Source organism: Chlamydotis macqueenii, chromosome 11 (assembly GCF_036417535.1).
Source record: "Chlamydotis macqueenii isolate bChlMac1 chromosome 11, bChlMac1.mat, whole genome shotgun sequence".
Classification (NCBI taxonomy): domain Eukaryota; kingdom Metazoa; phylum Chordata; class Aves; order Otidiformes; family Otididae; genus Chlamydotis; species Chlamydotis macqueenii.
In genome coordinates this window covers 3,033,469-3,047,328 of record NC_141566.1, presented here as the reverse complement: position 1 = coordinate 3,047,328, position 13,860 = coordinate 3,033,469, and the positions used below count along the sequence as shown (strand labels likewise).

General features: G+C 40.2%; 1 long non-coding RNA gene across 1 annotated transcript in view; it reads left to right on the top strand.

Moving 5' to 3' along the window:
* LOC147599361 (uncharacterized) overlaps positions 1-13,860 on the top strand; it is a 28,536-nt gene that overhangs the window by 3,002 nt on the left and 11,674 nt on the right. The gene's annotated exons all lie outside the window — the stretch shown is intronic.

Genomic DNA, 13,860 nt, shown 5'->3' with positions numbered 1-13,860 from the left:
TCCCTTCATTGTTGCCTTATTTTTTTATTCTGTTTTTTTTTCATACATGGTTTGGGAAACAATTAAGAAAAGGGTGGTAAGTAATCTGTTATAGCAGGCTTGTTGTCTGATTTGTAGGCTCCTAGCTGGTAAGGGGTGGTGGAGTGCCGAGTTAGCAGTGAGTCACTTCTCTGTTTTCACTGATGAAGAAGAAGATAAGGAGGCCGTTCAAGTTGCAAAGGTGTTCAGGGTGCTGGTGTCTGTAAGGAACAAAATCTTAAAGGACTGTTTCACTCTGTTGTTGAAGGCTTACCATGACTTCAAATTCTATCCTAGACCTTCAGGGTTAAGTTTTCATCTGTATTTTAAGGCATCTGTGCAGCGTGGCCATATTCAACAGGTTTGATAGGCAGTTACTTCAGTGTTTCTCCAGAGTTTCTTAAGCTAAGAACTGTGTGGCTTACAGCTGAAATTTGGAACTAGTTCTTTCTACTGGATTTGTCTCTTTGCTGTATGTAGTTAGGTAATAAAAGGAGGATAACATCATAACTCCTCTCGGTCAAGCATAGACTCAGAACATACCTAAGGAAACGCAGAAGCCAGTTCTCGTCCTATTCAAATGAAAAATGCTGTCAGTTATTATGTTGCTTTTCTAAGTGTGTGCTTTTTAACTACAGCAGCCTCTTACAGAATTATCTGTGACCGTGGAGGGGTATGCGTTCATGTCTGCTTCAGTTAGTATTGGTCAAATATAAAAAAAGAGTCATAGCAGAGGTCTGTCTAGCCCCATATCCTGCCTCTTGATAATGGCTAATAACTTGTGTATGGAAAACAGGACGAGTAAAGAGTGATACTTCCTTTGGTAAACCCTCCCAGCTTCCAGTGGTTTCTGGTTTAGAGACCTTCCTGAGCTGGAGGCTGCAGCTGTATCATTGTTTTTGATACTCCTTGATGGACCTTTTTCCATAAAATTGTCTAATCGTTTTTTTGAAACCCACTTGTATTTTTGGCTGCCATAACATCCCGTGGCAATGAGTTCCACAACATCATTAGGTATTGTGTGAAAACTAACTTCCTTTTGTTTGCTTTTGAACCCGCTTGCTCCCTGCCAGTTTTGAGTTGGTGCCCTGTTTTTTCTGTTAAGACTACTTTAAAATAATCATTGCTGTTTACCTTTTCCACACTGTAACAGCTTGTCTAGAATTTAGTTGTTATTCTTCTTGTTTTCCAGGTTGAAAGGCTCTGGCTTGCTTACGTTTTCCTTATGCTAAGACTTTCTAACATCTCTTGTGCAGCTTTGGTACTCCGTTGTTCTTGCCCTTTCTGTAGCTTTGTATTTCCGGTTACTGGAATTGTGCTCTGTGTTGAAGAGATGGGCACACTGTAGGTTTAGACTGAGGAATAATGCAATTTTCTGCTTTGTTCTCATTCTTCTAAAAATTCTTAACAGGATGGTTTTTCCCAACTGCTGATCTTTTCGGAGAACTATCTGTTTCTCCAGGATTTCTTTCATGACTGATAACAGCTGATTTAAAGCACAGTGAGAATGGCTTTTCCCTCAGACATTATTTTTCGTTTATGAACTTTGAATTAAATCTACTATTTTAGCACCCACGCAGTGATTAAATTTTAGGTTTTGTTTTTGGAAATGGCTTTGTATCATCAGTCACCTACCTACAGCGTTTCCAGATCATTAATGGAATATGAAACAGCAGTGTCACATCACAGACCCTATTCAGAGTCTGCTGGGAGCTCCCCACATCACTGACGTGGAACATCTATTTCTCTTGGTTATTATCTTTTCACCAGTTATCTCACTTATTCTCTCTTTCATTCTTCTTGCAGTAAGGCTTGTTTATGAGCTAGATTTTGTACCATAGGTAGTACGCTGGCAATTTCCCTTGTGGCACCTGTGAGGATTATCAGTTAATCATGTAATCATATAATTTTTGATTTTCATCTATGCTGCTGCCTTAAATTAATTCTTCTTGCAAAAAGGGTGTAGGTTTCTGTATTAAACGTAGATACAAAGATTCATTGAGCTTTCTTGCTGTTGCCTTATCACCTGGGAGCGTTTTTTAAATACCTCAGTCTACTCCTGCTGTGAACTGTTCAGACTGAGGCACAGATTTACACATTGGAACAGGGTTCTGTATTTTCCAGTGGTTGAGTTGCTTTGAGATTTTTGGCCCAGTAGCTGGACTCCTCTGTATCTCTCTTTAAGGATAATGACACTGGTTCTCTCACTGGAGAACTAAAACTGAAATATATTAGTCTGTGAGGAGGAGTTAGGAAGTCTGAGCTCAAAGTTGTTCTAAAAGCGGGTGATTAGATGGGACGTCCTAAAATAAAGAACAGAAAAGGGAAAAGTAAAATAAATTTTAAAACCCCTTTTCTTAGAATCATAGAATGGTTTGAGTTGGAAGGGACCTTTAAAGATCATCTAGTTCAGTGCCCTTGCGGTGAGCGGGGACATCTTCAGCCAGATGAAGATGTTTTTCTAAATATGCTAAAAAGCTACAGTTTTGGCATTTTTGATTGCTGAAGCTTTTCAGCTTAACTGCTAATGGTTCACGTGAGTAGCATTACTCAAGGTCATTTATACAGTACTGGGTTAATGTCTATAGTATGCTTGTAAGGAGACACATAAAAATGTTAAAAAAATGTAAATAACAGATTTGCTAATTATTCTGTAATGATTTTTTTTCTGTATATAAATTCTTTATACCTTACTGGGTTTGTTCTTTTCTCTAACAAGTTAGTTAATTAAAATATAGTGTTGTTCTCCTGTTGTCAAAAAAGCAGCCAGGTACTTTGCAAACTCAACTAGATAAATGAGAATTCCACGATCAAGTAGCCACCTACTCTACACATCATGTTGCTTCATCACTATACCTTTGTGGAGAGAGGAACACACTGGTTTTGAAAACCACTGTAAAGGCATATTTTCAATGAGTTCTGCAAGCGGCCAAAAGATAGGGAGGACATACTCAAGAGAGCACAGTCTTGCTTGCATCTGATTGACACCTCCCTGAAACGTGCATTAGCCTCCTTCAGGATGAGATGTGTTTCTTTTCAGAAGAGCTACTTGAATTTGATAACATGAGTTTCATTAAAATCTGTCATGAGAAATCAGGAGTTAACAGAATCCAGTTTCTACAGCGTTAACCTTACACAAATTCAGTATATGGTAATCACAGTTCAGCTAGATTGAGTTTCATGTGAGATCTCAAAATGTTTATTTTACAGCATCCTTTGCTGTGTTTGTGTAGCATTGCTGTTTGCTTTCTCCAGATGGGAACACGTAGGAATGCAAAAGGCAGGTGGTTTGCTCAAGGACACGAGAATCTGTCTTCAGTGCAGTTAACTGGTGCCTTACTAGCACTGGTGTTAGCTGTGCTTTGCTCTCAGTAGTCACTTGGATTGTGTTGCGTTCCCTTTGTGAGCTGCCAGCGTTCCTTAGTACCACGTCTTGCAAGAGGGTTACCCTAGGGATGTGTAGGGCCCTGAGCAACAAGTGCAGAGTGAGCTGGCTGCAAAGCCTTTTTTGTCCAGGTATCCTGTAAGTGAAGGACCACTGCGTCATGTGCTTCTTGGTGCTGAGTAAGGATGAGCCTCACTTATGTTTTCTTTCTCAGTTAATTGTGGTAGGATTTATGTGTCCTAAGTACAGGAGGTGGGGAAGGCACAAAGGCATGGTCTGCATCCTTTCTGAAAAGTGGTTCCAACACCAAAAATCAAAGCCTTGTTTTGGTGTTGATAGCTGGTAGTTGTGGTCCTGGGTGCCATAGCTCTGAAGCATCACTAGCTTCAGAGTTTTTTCTATGGATAGGAAGCAGAATTCAGGTTGACACTAAGAGCTGGTGTTGACCATAGTGAGGACAGAAAGTCTGGATCCTCAGAAGTCTGGATTCTCAAACCTCTGCTTTAATAGCATGGGATATTTTTTGCGTTAATAAAATTAGGAAAGAAAGATGAGGAGCATCTTCTCATGCAGTAGTCTAAAAATGTTGGGAAATCCTGTTGCTGAGGTTTTCTTAAAAGATTAGAAATTTCTCAGATATCTCCATCGGCAACAAATGTGCCAAAATATCCTCCTCAGAAACTGGGAAGCATCAGTGTGTCAATAGCTTTGAAGATCTTGCTGATGCTGGGGCTGTGGTTTAATGTGGTCTGAGTCTGGCTCTTTCATTAGAGAAAACATAATACAATGCAAAAATGAATATAGAATAACACTTCTGCAGTTTTCTTTGTAAACAAATCAGAAACCATAAAGCCAGGATAAGAACACAGTGGCTACCAACTGGAATAACTCAGCTTAGGCTTGATAGAAGGAAATGGTAGATCTCAGGTATATGCTACCTCACAGGAAGATTGTAATGAAATCCAGACAGCTTCAAGAGAAAAACAAACCCTGTGGATTTTATTCCAAGGGAAGAAAAAGAACAGATGTATGGAGTCTTCTGTCCACTTACTGCAATCTGCAGTGCTGACTTAGAAACAGATAATGGCTTAGCCTTCTTTTCTTCTTGTGCTTCCTTCTGTAGAAATGCTTAGAGGCCAAAAAGATTCAATTTGGGGTAGTGAAGAGGAGGGGGAACAAGGACCTCACACAAGAACTGACCTAAACTCTGAGGAGGTTTGTATAATCTAATTTACAATAAAATGGTATTTACAATGTTATCAGACAAAGCTTAGCAGTGTTAAGTTAAACGGCATATAATGTGATTAGTGGGGGAGTCATGCCCATGATGTCATACGCATTCTCTGAACTCTTGGAATGGGCAGATAATGTCTCAGGCATTTATTCTCTTGTGACACATAAAGAAAACCTCCGTGAAGATTTGGGGGATGGGAAAGAAATGTGCATGTACACATGCTCGACAGTGTGCATGCGCACACACGGCTGCAGTGGAGCTGACAACGCTACAGACAGCTTCTCCCTTTGGCGCAGAACTCGCCAACTGTGGTTGCACCCTGCTAGCATAGTGCTGTGTAGTGGTTAAAACAGGCCTTTGGGAATAGTTTAGAAGCTCTAAGTTCTATTCTTGACTCAGACTTGGTTTTTAACCGCTAAATCTTCTTTGCCTCCGGTAACTCCATTTTTAACCAGTAAAGGTAGTCAGCCGTATCTCTAAAGCGCCCCGAGTGAAGAGCTGTATGTAGATGGAAACCACTGGCATTCTGTTCATTATGCAGAACAAATACAGCTAGACCACAAAGAGCTTTGCTGTAGATAACAGCAAGCAATTTCACAGTTAGTAATGGCCCATTCATAGAAAAGTAAATCTTTATCTTTCTGTCTCTCTGAGGCATGCAAAATGGTATTAAAATTTTGGCTAGTCTAATTAATCTGGTAAGCAATACAAATCTCAGCTATAGGTTCACATCAAAGATAAGCTAGACCGTATTTATTCTAAAGCATATTTTGGTTTAAGAAAAGCTCTTGCTAAAAGCTTCTGAATCAGGCAAAGCTCCCCTTAAACTGTAAAATTATTATAGTGTTTGTGAAAGGACAGATTCTGGAGTAATTCCATTAAAGAAAAGTATTTTACTCCTTATGTCCACCAGGGACAATGAGTTTACAATCTAACCCATATTACTTCATGGATGTTAATATTTAATAGAAACACAAAGATTGCGTCGGTGTTCTTTCTGTCATGGTCTGAAGGCAGTATGAACTGTTTAACTCCGGTGTAGAGATGATCAGATTCTGTTCCTGTTTTCAGTGATGTATGGAATGAATATGGGCTAGACTTGAGTTCAAATGGGAGTTGCAGATGTGGAGAATGAGATGGGGCTTGCAGACAGAGCTGAAAAAACTTGAAAAGTGGTGGGCAGGAAGGAACAAGTGAGCTTGGAAACTATGGCTCATGGAATTTCAACTCTATTATCTGTTAAAGTCAACTGCAACACTTGCGTGATCCCCATCTTTTATCACAACAAGCAGTCATTGTCTTGGCCGTGACACGGGTGTATGTTTATGGCATTAGCGTGGATTTGTTGAGAAATGTGTACATGAATTTTATTTGACTGCAGAGGGATGCCATCAAGAATAAATCTTTGTTGTTCAGAAAGGGTAAGCCAAACTTTTGTCTCTGTGGCTGATAAATCAGGAGCAGGGGCCAAGTGTAACATGAACCGAGTGGAGCATTGGCCAGTCTGATCAGACATGTGGGATGTGCTCACAGCAGCAGTGAATGAAACCGAAGCCTACAGGTAGACACCTTTTAAATAAGTATGCTGACAGTTTTACTACAGTAGCACAGTTTAACACTTTGTAGGTATGTGCTACGTCATACGTGCTGCTTGTATTAAATAGTCTGCAAGCATTACACAGCTTATTCAGAGGAGATCTTTTATTTCAGGCATTTTAATGTTTGTTAATGGTTTTTTCCACTCTTACAGTCATTACAAATGGAATATGTTATTGTTGCAAGTGGTACTGCCAATGGAGGACTTTGAATGATGTATCAGAAGGACACTTTAAATGACCTAGATTAAACTCACAGAGGACTGGGCATCCCAGATACTCATTCCTGGAAATGTTCTGTGTTTGAGAATGTATTTCTGACTCTCCTTATTAAAACCATGTACCAATAGTTATCTGATACCTGGGCAATCAGGGAAGCTGTGTGGAGGCAGATTGCACACAGTCTCTTGAGAGCTGGGCTGGGTTATGGCCACGCTGCATTACCATGGTAAGATGTCCTGTCCTGTGCCTTGGTTTACCAATCTGTAAATCATGGCTTGTGATGCATTCTATAGCATCTAGCCTAGGAAAAGTGTTTGGAATGGCAAGTGACAAATGCCAATTAGGGACATACACAGTCCTTAAGGTAAAAAACTTCACAAACTGTAGAGTCTGCATATCTCAATGAACAAAATCCCTTCTCCCATCTCTCACAGGAAGCAAGTTAATTGGTAGACCAATAACTATAATGAGGCAGAACCTGGGGTTTGCCTGTGTATAGTGAGATCCTCCCCTTGGGGCCAAACTCCTGTTCCATATTATGAAAGCAGTAAAAGGTCCCCTCAGCAGGTGCTGCACAAAGGCATTTCAGCTTTGCCTTTGCAGTGCTGGAATTGCCAAGCTATTGCTTTCCTGAGTCTCCAAATGAATTCCCCAAGTCAATGTGGAACAGCTGTGTGATAGATACAGCCTTGAGAAAAGGGGTGGCAAAAGAACACAACAAATGGGGATTTAATCAAATAGCACAGGGCTGCAAAACAACATCAGCATGTTTCTACTCAGCTTTCCTTTGGGTAAGGGAGACCTTCTCAGTATCATAGTTCAGAGAAGAGAGGTGATGTGCAATTGTGTGCTGTTAAGGGTCATATTGTGTGGTGAGGGTAAGTGAATGACACTGTCTGTGTTCATTAATGCAATGCATAACAGCATGGTTTACCTAGAATGATGCCCAACAACTTTACATCCTGAAGAAAGATCTTGCTTGTGTCCTGCTGCTGCCTCTGTGGAGCTAATGGAGTGGTTTACCAAAGCACCTAGGCTTTAGCCATTTGAGCCAGGGAGTGAATTAGGAACCGCAATGAGATGGGACAAGTCTGAGAGGGTGGATGTAATTCTTCTAGTAGAATTTAATTAGGGCAGGGTAGCATTTCTCTTCCTTCATATATGATTGTGGAAGTAGTTGCTTTCTTTCTTGCTGAAGCCTTGGAAGTCTGTCTACCTTGTCAAATACTGACTGTACCTGTTTGATCTGAGTGATTGCTTAGTTCTAAGTGTTATGTCTGAAAAATAAAAGACAGGAAAAAAAGTAAAATGAAGGAAGAGTTTGTAGCAAACAATATAGCTAGCTAATTACTGTGGCAGGATACTATCGTAGAAAAATGAGCACCATTATGAACTGCCATTTTTTCTTTTTTTCCATGTCATAAAATTCCCTTAAAATCTTTTGGTTTTGAGTGTATGTGCACTTTACAAAGTGATCAGAAGCTAAACAGCAGCATCTGTCAGAGAAGATAAATGACCTACCAGCAAATCATCTCAGTTAAAAGGAAGAGAAAAATCTATGGAGTAGGGGAATGAGTTTTAAATTAGCCATTTCACTTAACTTTGCCCTAATGAAGGGCTAGTCTTTGGACCCCTGCAAAACAAATGAGAGCATCTAGTTAGATCCAACGGAAACCAGTCATTGAAAAGGCTTTTTCCTTATGAACCTAATTGGAAGCAAAATAATTCCTTTGATAGCTGTCTTCATTTAACAGTATCTTTCCCTTTTCCTGATTTATGTACAGTAAACGAAGGACTCTTAATTACAAACACATTTGCCCTCTTGCAGATTGACAACTAAATATGCTTGGGTGAACCTGGCTAGAGAACAGCAAAGAAGGTGCAAAGATCTGCAGTGCAAGTTCTTTAGAGGCTGCCTGGGAAGAGCCTCATCTGGAAGGCAGTAAGGTAGCCTGCACTTTAAAAGCCTTTTCTGTGTATTGAGGCACCAGCGTGTGCGGAGTGAAGCAGAGTGTGGGCTGCTGTGGGAATTAGCTGAATTTACACAAGTTAAAATCTGACGTGGGATTTCAAGGATATTTTGTTCATTAAGTTAGCTCGTTCTTCTGTTTTCATGTGTAATGGCAAAATAAGTATTTCTTTTTCTAAAATCTGAAGAAATTCTAGAAAAAACATTGGACACGTGATTGCTGTAGAAGCAGGATTGTGCCTTTAAGGCAGAAGGAGGAATGTGTCAGTCATGGCTCCTCTAAAACAGGGACTTATCTTGATTATAGTATTAGCTTGGTAGTAGAATATGATCTCATCACTGTGAAAGATTACATGAAATATCAACTTGGCTGGCCTTAAAACAGCTCTATTCTCAGCTGCATTTTCAATTGCTGCAGCTGACATCGGGTTCTGTAATTTGAAGAGATGGCCATAAAGATGTTTTGCAGAGTTTGGCCTATGTATTCGAGGGAAAAAATTCAGGAATGGATAAAAGCATGACTGCCTCTGATGTTTTTTTCTGTGACACTTTTTTTTTTTTTTTAATTTCAAGAGCAGGCAAAACTTTAACACACTTATCTTCAGGGTACTTAGAGTTTATATCAAACCTGGGAAAATAGATACCTCTCTGAGGGAAAGTCACTGAAGTCAGTGCAGGCTAAAATGTGAATTATTGTCCACCTTCAAGGAATGATATGCTTGAAGAGATGAAGTGCGTAAGACAGTTTTGAGCAGTAGGTGTTCTGGGTACTGTAATCAGAAGGACATGGGAATGATGTTTGTGGAGCACATGATATTCTGTGCTCGTGCTTTCAGCTCTATGTTTGCTCTGAAGTCTGGAAGCCAGATGGCATCTTTCTTGGGCAAATCAGTATTAGGTGTAATTTATTCTTGGGTAGTTTTGGGGAATCCATTTTGCTTTGAATTTGTGTCCTTCTAAGTATGCTTCCACATTGCAGATGGAATTTTGAAAGGAACTGACTCAACTTTCTACCTCGAAATTTAGCTATAGGCTAATTATTTCCTCAAGACAGCAAGGGGTCCTCTGGGTGCTGGAACTGTCAGTCTGGCAGATAAAAACCTACCTGGAAAGTAATTTTCAGCTGAGTACTCAGCTGACAAATCTGAGATTTCAGTAGAAAATTCAGAGGGTCTATTAATTTGCTTTTTGTTTTGTATCAGCATCTAAAATGCCTCCTATAATAAGGAAAAATAGAAAAAATATTTCTCTGTTAAATCACACGGGTGCTTGGCATGGGTACTATATATTTACTTGTTTTCCTGAGCTTAAATTCAAAGATCACACCAATGCCCTGGCCCAAAAGTAAGGGTGGGAAAAGACACACAAAACCTGCCATGGCCAGGGTTTTCTCATGCACTGGTTCCAGCTGTGATCCAGCCAGAAGCTGTCACATTTGGAGAAAGACACCTACACCTCTCAGCTCATGCGGAAAGAGGGTACAGGAAGGCCCTAACACTCGTTGTGCAATGTTTGCCCATTCTTCTTTCACTACTTTTTCCTTCAAATTCTACCACTTACCCACTTATCTCCCCCTTTTTTCCCCTAAAATTAGATATTTTTTTTTTTCTCCCAATCCACTTTCCTTCCTTCTCAGTGCCTTGATGTCCTGTCCTTCCTCCTGTGACGTTTGCAGGCATAATCCTGCTCTTAAAAATAGTTTGTGCTCCTTCTGCATTTTCTATTGTGCTTAAAAAAAAAAAAAAGCCCTTTACAGAGGAAAACTCTCACATGTGCTGTCCTCCACCTCCCCTCCCAACACCATCTCCTTTCAGATTTCCGAGAAAAGCTTAGACTTGCATCCTAGCTAGGTATAGGGCAGGTTCAATAGCTACTGCACATTCCTTTGAGATACCTGCCTCCTCTGAAAACTTTCAGGCTAGAAAGCCTTTCAGCTATTCACTCTGTGCATGTGCAGTGTAATCCATTTGGCTCCTGCACGTTGTACTTTATGCCCAAATAGAGAGCCAGACACTTTTTTTTTTTTTTTTTTTTTTTTTTTTTTTTTTTTAATGCTGCTTTCAGTTTGACTTCTCCAGTGGGGTAGTAGGTGCAATGCAGTAAATGAAGTAAATGTCGAGTGATGGTGGTGAGGTCAGTTGGGCATGGTGGGAGTCATGGTCTGAACTCCGTGTCTGTGCAAATAAAAGGTTGGTAGACTTGCCAAGCCTAAGAAGAACTGAATTATTTCTAGCGATATATCCCAGTAACTGCATTTGGAACATAGGCACTCTTCTGAAGGACTCTTGTGGCAGATTTTGTGGCATTTTGTGCGTCTTTTCAAAAGCCCAGAAGAATTGCTTTAAGGAGAAAGGGGTTCTGAGCCTCAGTGTAGCAGAGGTCGGGTTCCACTGCGTGCGTTTGTTTCTCTCTGATTCTTTACCTGAAGAGCCAGTGGCAGATCTGAATGAAGATGCTATCTGAAAACTGAACTGTAAGGAGAGTAGACTTTCTCTGTTGTAAAGAGCAAAACTTCAGCTTGAAAGGAATGAGTCATGGGCTTTTTATTTTATACAGTTAATTGAGCTAGAAGATGGTACTTTAGTCTTTCCTAAACTACTCTTTCTTGTAAAATGTGTGTAAGAAGAAAGCTCTGGTTAATATAACTGAAGTTATATGAAATAAAAAAAAAGAGTGAGTGATGAAACCAAGGTGGCACTTAGTCCTATATCTCTGTGTTTCTAGAAATCCAGGAAATGAGTGCAAAAAGATGAACCATGAAGAAAAGACAGTTAATGCAGAATTTTCCAATAGACTGCAGTGGGTTTTGGCTCAGAACCACGATTCATTTGACTTGTCTTTTAATGTTCTGAAATTTGTGTCTATGTCGTTCTCAGTGAAGGTGCTTAGAAATACTGGCAGCCTGACCCAAAACTTAGAGGTGTTTTCTCTGCTACAAAGCTGCCGTGGCTATCGTGAGGTGCAGTGACAGGTGTGAGATTGTGATGAAGCACTCCTCTGCAGCTCTGTGAAGTCCGACAGCTTTTTGGGATGAAATAGAGTTGTGTGTGTTCTTTCCAAGGAATCTCACAGATAGTTGAGAGTGAAGACATTGAGTCATTTCTTGGGAGAGGATTTGGGTTTTATATCCTCAGTACAGGGTGTTGCCGTAATAGTAATCATTATTATGGATGGAAACGAATGCATTCAGGCTGCAGTTTAGACCCCATCTGTTTTTCTGGTTTTTTTTGCATTGGTATTTTCTAGTGTGAAGTGTGCTGTGTGTTTTTTCTTTCTCTCTCAGTATCAGTATTTCTAGTTATGCCACATGGGAACAGCAGGGAATAGCATGACCCAAGTCTACATGCAAATCAGTTTTCTAATGCTCTGTCTGAATATTGGCATATTCTGAACAAAAAGTACTTTTTGTTTATCTAGTGAGTAGTGTTGAGGGATGCAGTGTCTAGATCTGGATTGAACTAAGATAATGTTTTAAGGTTCAGGACTGAAATGGAGCCATATTTGAGACTGGACAGAGGTACGCTCACCAACAAAATTTTGGCCCTGAAATGGGAGGTCAACGTTTGTCCCACTGCTCTGCCACTTGAGATTAGTGGAGCTGTTCCAGGTTCTTATCAGCCTAACTGAACTTTTAGTCCCTTTACTATGTCAAGTGTGTTTGTGTAAAGGCTTTTTAATTCTGGTTTTGAAACAGTCGGGTTCTGGAAAATTTGGGAAAGAATGAAAGGCAAGAATACATCTCCTGTAGTGCATCTCTCCCTGCACTGAAACTTCTGTCTGTATTGCCCCAGAATGGTGCCCTGGCTCTAATCTCTGGCTTTGAGCACCAGGTACTTTATGTGCTTTTTACCTTTTCCCTTACCTTTGTTAAGCAAAATGTTATGACCTGTTCCCATCGTGCCTTCACAGATCTCTTGCTTTTCTGTTTCTTTCCTCCTGCCTGACTTGTCACCAAAACGAGTTAGACAAGCAAAAAAGACATTAAATCAGAAATGTCTCTACGCTGCTGGCAAATCTCTTCAATAAGGCTGAAGAGCCACTGGACTTTATTTTTCATTTGTTCTGATTTTATATTGATGTCATTTAGTTGACTTCAGTGTAATACATTGGTCACCTTGATGTCAGGCTCAGAGGCTGTGGCAAATACTTGCAAGTTGCTTAACATCAAAGCTTTACCTCTCAGCACAGATGGGCTCCCTCGTTCCTGGCAGAGAGCAAGTGTAACCTTCTCATAATCTCTCTTATTCCCTAAACATAAAAGTGCAAAAGGATTTGTATCAGACACTGTCAAAGTACAGGACCTGTTTCAGAAAAAAAAAAAAAAATTGCTGAGGCCAGAAGCATCCATCTAACTTTTTCTTTATGATCTTGGGAAAGGTGGGGGGGGTCTGGCCTTTTTTTTTTTTTTTTTTTTTTTTTTTTTTTTTGGCCCTGTGTTTCTGTTCTGACTTCAGCCATGCATCCTTTGTAGACTGAAGGGGAATTGCTTTGCAGCATCTCCATCTGCTTGCAAAGAGCTGCTACTGCTGCCTCAGCTGTGGGACAAGGAGCTGACCTTTTCTGAGACCTTGTACCTGCTGGACAGCTAAGAGGAAGAGAAGAGGTAGGAGCCTCTGTGATTGGCAGAATTATAAGTCTGGGAGTGGGACCAAGGGCGGAAAACCACCCTGAATGGTGCTTTGAGATGAACAAAATTATATGAGGATTACAGTATTCATCACAAAGACTTTAGAAGCAGTAAGTTACTTGAAAACTGTGTCCAATGTATCAAGCCTGTGTATTATCTACAGTGGCATTAGAGAATAAAATGGACGTAGCAAAAACTATGAGAATTTGAGGCACAGACTCACCTTTCTTGGAATGTAAGTACAGAACCTTTTGCTAAAGAATTAGCAATAAAAGAATCCTGTGTGTGGAAAAAGCATTGTCAATCTGCATAAAATCACACACAGATCTGGAAGATCCATTCCTTTGTGGACAGAAGCAGCTTTGGTAGGAGTCAGGGTTTGTCCTCATTGCTTGTTTCATACAGATGCTAATTTTATGCTAAGGATGGCTTAGCCACTCCTGCTTGAGATGATAGCTGTTATTCATTCTGTGCTCCAAATACATCCAGGCTTCAGCTGAAGTGTAGACAAAGTCTCTTTGCATTGGAGAACTTCTAGGAGGTTTTTGTGTTGTTTTTACAGACCCACCAAGCTATGGGGCCTTATGCCTTTTTCATGTAGGTCAAGCCTATGCTGTAGTATTTTGTTTCTTCAAGGGGGTTTGAATTTTGTTTAAATAAATCCTGAAGCATCTAGTTTTTCATTCATGGATTAGAAATGTCCAGCATGTGTTACACTGGCTTAAGGGAATTTGCTTTTCTTGAGCTGCTGAGACTGTGTACATTTTTCATTAACTTTTTTTCCTTTTTTTTTCCTGGTTTTCGTTTTCT